This window comes from Ailuropoda melanoleuca, chromosome 9 (assembly GCF_002007445.2).
Source record: "Ailuropoda melanoleuca isolate Jingjing chromosome 9, ASM200744v2, whole genome shotgun sequence".
Classification (NCBI taxonomy): Eukaryota; Metazoa; Chordata; class Mammalia; order Carnivora; family Ursidae; genus Ailuropoda; species Ailuropoda melanoleuca.
Genome location: NC_048226.1, coordinates 65,539,629 through 65,546,774, shown reverse-complemented (window position 1 = coordinate 65,546,774; position 7,146 = coordinate 65,539,629). Strand labels below are relative to the sequence as shown.

Below are 7,146 nucleotides of genomic sequence, written 5' to 3'. Positions count from 1 at the left end.
ATCGGAATCCGGGGATGTACTGTATGGTGACTAACATAATATAATAAAAAATCATTAAAAAAAAAGAAATTGCTTCAGAAAGCATCATTTATTAATTAATTTGCATTTTTGCCATTATATTGTTTGTTATAACTTGTTATGGGCATACTTTCTTCATATTTAATACCATGGGAACACCGAAAGACAAAGTATCATGCTGAAAACACAGTAAAGACTTTTCTTTATTCATGTGCTTAGCTGCAAATCATTTATAGTCCGTACCCGTCCTCCCCAGAAACAAAATAAACAAAGCAAAAAAACTTTAGAAATGATATTTCAAGCTTAGAAAGTTCTATTCCATTAGGTAACTTCCAATATTCTTTAATGTAACTATATTAATTATTATTTCCAATTTTATTAGATTAGATTTTCTGCTATTCAAGTAGCCAGTGTCTGTACTATCATCTCTTAGAGGCTCATGCTGGAGTTGGTTTATTAAGACAAACACAATGAATATTTGAGCCCTCAATAGCAGAAGACAGAGCACAATTTATTGTCCAAGTGTCTGGATAAGCACGGGCTGGTTACCCTAATGTGAGTTAATTCATCAGTATTATTACCATAGTCAGGGTGGGCATCAGGCAGGAAACAAGAAGAGCCAGGTCTGGGACACATCAGTTAGCCCATGAGGTAACTTGTGAACTCCATGCTCATTTTTCATATCTCAGGACTAGCGGGAGTCTCAGAATCACAGAATTTTAAAGATGGGACCTAAGACTTATCTGACTCTGAATGGCCGAAAGATCACATCCCTTGTGCCAACTTTGGACCGTTGGTGGTGGTTGTGTGGGATGTTGTGTGGAGAGATTGAGACAACATCTGGGCTCAGCAGAAGGGGCGCCCCTGTCAACAGCAATGTCTTCAGTGGGTGTATGAGAGAAGGGCGTTGGCAGAAGATGGTCAGTATTTGTTGGGCTTTATCTAGTCCAACCCTTTCCTCTTGCAGTGGTGGTTCTCAACATCACTGCATCTTGCAATCATTTAAGGGGCATAAAAAACACCCCAATATCTACGACATATCCAGACCAATGAAATCAGAACAGCTAGCTATGGGACCTTGGTGAGTCCCATGTGCCTGTCATGTTGCAAATCACTTTCTTGTAGGCAAAGGACACAAGGGCCTTGAGTGGTAATGTGACCCCCCAATGCCATATAGACGTAGGTAGAGGATATTCACCAGGTCTCCTAATTCCTACCCACTCTTCTCTACACCATGCCGTAGTGTCTTCATCACATATCTTTAGAGAAACACTCAAATAACGGCATATTGATTGTTTGTCTGCTCACTTTTAGAACAGTCGTTCTCAAACTATGAGAAGCAAGCATTGACTTTTAGACTAAATGGCTGATAAGTAGTCATCTTCTTAAAATTACTGTTTTGCAAACATATGAATAATTCATTTTATTGAGTAAAATACAAATTTATTGAGAAGCATTGCCAAACTCAGGGTAGCTTTCGGACCTTTTGTGCTTTCTCAATGGGTCATGCCGTCTTGGTTCCTGGCACGCTGGGGTCGGGCACCACTGGACCAGACCTGAGGGGGCATGAAACGGTGCAGGTGTGAAGAGCCCAGACTTCCCACCAGGACGAATTAAAGTCTCCGTGATTCTCTGACCTCAGTGTTGCTGGCCTGTCTGCTGTTGTTGACATACATAAGAATGAGAAGACTTTTTCGGGACACATGTGGCTCAACATAATCTGGCTCTCGGGTACCAGAAAACGGCATCCTTGAGGTGAGTCAGTGAGGATGCCAGTGATGCCTCAGCCTGGAGGTATTTTGAGACTCTTCCGGTCAGCAGCAGCCATGCCAAGCAGCCACAGCAGAACGTGGTGGAGTTCACGATCACGTGGTTATCATGTCTCTTGTGTTCGTGTGGATGTTCATTCAGACAACTCCATGTCATTCTAGCTGGAAAACCTGGTGTCAATCACTCTTCCTCCCTAGGATCCAATTTTCTAATCTCTCAAAAGGAGGCATTAGTGTCCCTTCCAGTTTTAAGAAGCTGACTCCTAAGGACCTGTGGCTGGATGGTCATCATTCTACAGATGATGATCTTGTGGCCTGGCGGTGTACGGAGCAACTTCCTAAGACCCTACTTAGTTATCGGAAAATACTGGAAGAAAATGGGGTCTCTTCACTCAAAATCTATTTTCTTTCTGCTAACAAGGCCAAATAAAGACTGGGTTGTACTGAAATTTTTAAGACACTCCTGTAATTTATCCCATCCTGCCTTCTTCTCTACTCCAGCACTTCTGGATGGTTCTGTGAAGATTGCGAGCCCAGAAGCCTACACACGTTTGCCAATTCCTGTCAGCAGTGGGGCTGTGGGACTGGGCAAGAGGCCCATCTGAAAGACAGAATGGTTTCTTTCCTAGGGGTCAGCCCTAGCACAGGAGCTGGGGAATGAGACATTTAATCCTGTAAAACATTTTTTTATTGAACTCCTACTTATTGTGTACCGGGAACATTGGAGACACAAGCATGAGTGAGAAGGCATTTCTGCCTTTGCCTTGTTTGTGAGGGAGACTGACACACAAACACTGACTACTAAGAAGACAGACTGATAATTGAGGTAGTTGTGGCAGGTGGGGATGGGTCAGTTTTGCATCCGTTTCCAGACCCGTTGCCTGTACTCCCATAGAAAAAGCTAAAGAGTTGTTTTTCTAGTCTCCTGTGAAGGAAGGTAGTTCCATGAATAGTCTTGCCGATGAGCTCAACGACGCGCACCGTGTGAGATGACAACTCTCCTGGGAGGAGAGCGGCAAGGTCTTGGGGTGGGGAGGCAGGAAAGACTTTCCTGGGGACATGATGCGCCAGCTGAGAGTTGAGGGATGGCCCGAGTTAACTGGGCCACGAGGGCCACAAAGAACATTCCAGCAGAGGAACACTACGCTCAAAGGGCGTGTGGTGGAGGGGAGGTGCGTGTGAGGACCTGGAGCCAGACAACCTGGCTGGCGTGGGGAAGCAAGCGAGGGCTGTGTGAAGCAGGCTGTGCCTCGCCTCTCCTGATGTTTCCTCCCACGTGGAGGGAACTTCATTCTCTGTGGCCTTCTGGGCCTCACTCACTTACCTTCCTGGGGATGGAGCAGGGATGACCTCGGTGGCAGGCAGGGGCAGCTCAATGTCTTCCTTGGCTCTAGGGAGGAAGCTGCCCGCAGTGAGCCTGGATTTCCGCTGGTCCACAGGGAGAGGCTTTGTCCATGGCTGGCTGCCCATCAGCACTTGCCTCCCCCAGGCCAGGGAAGTCTGCCTAATTTGGGGGCGCAGAGCCCGGACGCACACCAGCCCACGGATTCTGGCGACATCCTGCAAGCTGCTTTCATCATGACCACAGGTGCCGTAATGGTCTCCATCTGCTTGCTCCTTTGTCCTGTCTCTTTATTGTCCGGAACATAGTTGGGAAAGAGGATTGCTATTTAGGGGGCCCTCGAAGACGTGGACAGGCATGGGTTGCAAATACAGAGACGATCAGAGATCCAACCATGCAGTTTTCGTTAAAAGGTGTGGAATTCATCTCATGGGCAGTAAAGGTTTTTAAGGGGTTTACAGACAAGAAAGGGACCTGATCAGATGGGCATTTTGAGAAGTTCCTTCTGGCTGCTCCACAGAGAACAGAATGGGAAATTCTTGCTCCGAGCTGGACCTCTTCCTCTGGGTTCTGATGGGGGAGATGGTCAGAAATAGCTCCTTTTCCCTCCTCAGCTCTGGCTGAAGGGGGCAGCTGTGGCTCTCTGTGACCTATCCTCCCAACCTCCACAGTAGGCTGGAAATGCACTCAAAACACAAGGCTTACTTTCAACAGTGAGTGATGGATGACCTGATTTTTTTTTTTTTAGTTGTTCATGCTGAAAAAAGAAAAGTTAAAACACAATTTCAGGTTAAAACAAATGCAGTTCGGTGACAGAAGATAGATTGACAATAGTTCTTTTCATATCTAGATGGTGTCTAACTCGGGGCTCATTGGTGAGACAGGGGAAGTGTTTGCAGGAGCTGTGTGCTCATCGGGAGGGGGCAGCGTGTCCTGAGGGCCAATTGTGACCAGAGCTTGGAGGAAACGCAGCGAACTAAGAAGGAATAACAGGGAGGATGTACTCTAAGTATGGGACCAGGGAAGCTTCCCTGAAGGAGTGATTTATAAGCAGAAAGCTGAAGGATAAGAAGACGTGAGCCCTAGGGAAAGGTGGTGAGCAGTGGGGAGCAGGAGGTGAAGGGTTAGGTCAGGGTGAGCCAGAGGAAGTAGCTGGCCAAGTGCGGGATGCGTTGGAGACACGAGGGCTGATTGTAGCAAACCACAGAGTCACGTGGGAAAATAGGTAGGAGGAATTGACTGGGCCAAGGAGTGAGAGGCTGATGCTAAGAGGGCTTCTAGGAGGAGGTGGCATTTGAACTGGGTCTTGAAGCCCGAAAAGGAATTTTCAGGCAGAAAAGGCAAAGAAGCACATTTCAGGGAGCAAAATGGCTTGGTGCAGGCAGAGAGATATGAAAAGACATGATCTGGGAGTCCAGTTTTTTTCTGTGATTCTTCAGGGGAAAAAAAAAAAGATGATTAGTATGATGGCCTCTAGCTTGGGTTATATTTCCCTATTTCATGTTTTCCTTCCCATGTGTTTGTCTACTGCAGAGGGACATCTGAGTGTTTTCACTGAAAATAAATCTCAGGTATTTTATTTACGGCTCAGGCTGTGAAAAGCCCTTAGTGTTGGGCAAGGTTGGGCAGAATGCTATCAAAACTGTCCCCAGTATGTTTATTTCCATAGCCTGTTTATTCTAGGGGGATCGGAGGAGGTGCATTTCACTGCAGAGATGAGCTCAAGTTTGAAAGCTGGTCCGAGAAGCAGAATGCTCAAAGGCTCACATTGGCCTAACTAGGACAGGGAGTCCGGACCCTGTCGGCAAAGAGAAATTGAGAATAAGGAAATCTCCTGAATAATTCAGTTTAGAAACGAAGCACTTTGGCTTCAACTCATGCTTCTGGAGAGATCCTCACTTCCTTTCCCTCAATGCTCCCCAGCTCATCGCTCAGAGGCCAGTTCCAAAAGATGCAGCAATTTCAGATAATTGTCTGTTAGGACTCCCTTCCCGTCATGCCCTCCCCACAGCCTGGCCCCTTTACCTCGGAAGCCAGGAGAAGCTCAGCATTCTCAACCATTCTGCCTCCCTCTCCCTCTGCTCTCGTTTACAGCCCCTTGTCTGACTGCAGCTTGGAGCCTCCTCCGCCCCCCAAACCCTCCCACTATGCCCTCCAGACTCATGGTCTGTCATCAGCAAAACCCCAGAGCCAAAAATGATTCTTTGGACATTTTCTTCCTCTTCCCAGAGCCCCCGCTGAAATCCCGTGAAGGTCTGTCAGGAGATGTTCCTGTCTTTTTCCTCTCCTACCTTCTCGTAGCCTGGGCATGGAGGCTGGTGGGGTCTCGCCCTTGCTTCTCACTGCGGTTCCCGCTCTCTCAGGCATCCAGAGCACTTGAGACACTCCCAGGGGCCCTACATTTTCCTGCTCCCCTTTCGTGCCGGCTACCCTTCCTCCTCCCACCCCCTCATTTATTGGAAGTTTTAGCCCCTGGATTCCCGCCACCACCACCTTGTCATTACCTTCAGTAGATGAGTGGCCCAACACCCAGCTTCTGGGATGCCAGGGTCTGGCCCTGTGTCCCTGTCAGCGTCCAAGCCCCATGGCCGTAGCCTTGACTTTGCCTTAGCCAGTCCCTCACCACAGGCCTCCACGTCACTGCAGTGCTCCCTGACCACCGTCTTGTTCTATTCTAGCTCCTTTCCCCCAGTGGCCCAACTCCAGGAATCCTTTGGCCTCTCCAAGACCTCCCATCCATCTCCGGCCTTTGCCGTGCCCTCTCTTCCCTCCTCACTCAGCTGAGATCTCACGGACCGTCTTGCACGCCACCTGGCTCCTTCCTTTGTCTCTCCCTTCTTTGTACTTTCCACAACACGCCAAGCCTGCTTAAATCTCCCTCCGCCACCGCTCTGAGCCTGTACCAAGCAGCCGCATGCCGCCTGCAGAGAGCACATGACCGGGTGACGAGCTGTGTATTAAACTCATGACCATGGACCTGAGCAGGGTCTCTGCCCGGCAGCTTTGCTCACCTCGTCAGTTCCTTCCCCCTCCTTCCAGGGACGTACCCCACTCCTCTCACCTAGCCTTCCGCTGAGCACCAAAGCGCGCTGCAGCGCCTCGTATCCTAACCACCCCCCCACCCCGTCCTACTCAGGCTGCAGCGTCGTTCTGTCATTCTGTGTTCCCCTCTAGAGCAAAACTCCTTCAAAGAGCTGTCTGCTTTCTCCACTTCTTCACTTGTTCTCTCTTTAAACGGCTCCCACCAGGTTTCCTTCCTCAGCACTCCACCACATTCTGGGTGTCTACACTGACAGCGGAAACTCCACGCTCTTTATCTCAACTCATGGGCCTCATGGGACAGGCCGCTTCTTCCTTCTTGAGGCCCCCTCCGCTTGACTTAGCAATACTGCCCCCTCCTGGGTTCCCTCCTGCATCACTGGCCATCCCTTTCCAACCGCACTTGCTGGATCCTTCTCTTCCAGAACTCCGGGTGCTGGACCACGTGTGGGCTCTGTCTTGAACCTCTTCTCTTCTCCAGCCGCACACTCGCCTCCCTGGTCATCTCATCCAGGCCCTTGGCTTTCAAGACCATAGTAGGCTGAAGACTCTCAGATTGACAGCTCTTGCTCGGAGCTCTCCGCAGTCTTACTCCCTGCCCGGGACCGCACCTGCCATTGGCCAGGGTAGGCTTCGACAGCTGCAGGAAGTAGCATTGGTGTCGGCGATCATCACGGAATTGTGTATTTATTCATTTACTTTTCTGGCAGTTGATAGTAAAGTGACAATGAAGGGTTTTCTGGTTCGGACCAAGTCATCCTGTGGGCTAGTGGGCAGAGCTGTTACAACTTTCCCTCCACTAGGCTGTGCAACAGCCATCCTTCCTCGTGACTCTGGTTTAGGGGAGCCGAGTATACACCTCCCCGCGCCAGCACACTGCTCCCCCTGCCTCGACCCCATCACCCGGGGATGCCCTTGGCTTCTCTGCCTGCTCACGTCATTCCGGCTCTTCCTTTTTTTTTTTTTTTTTTTTTAAAA

The 7,146-nt window shown here is 49.2% G+C and overlaps 1 long non-coding RNA gene across 2 annotated transcripts in view; it reads right to left on the bottom strand.

Moving 5' to 3' along the window:
* Window positions 1-1,319: 1,319 nt before the first annotated feature.
* LOC117803777 overlaps window positions 1,320-7,146 on the bottom strand; it is an 11,183-nt gene continuing 5,356 nt past the window's right edge. Inside the window, exon 3 of one of the 2 annotated variants that reach the window (XR_004627853.1) lies at window positions 1,320-3,886. This is a non-coding gene — a long non-coding RNA (uncharacterized LOC117803777). Of the gene's footprint in view, window positions 3,887-6,239; window positions 6,809-7,146 lie in introns of those variants that run through there. The other variant, XR_004627854.1, reaches the window with a different exon arrangement.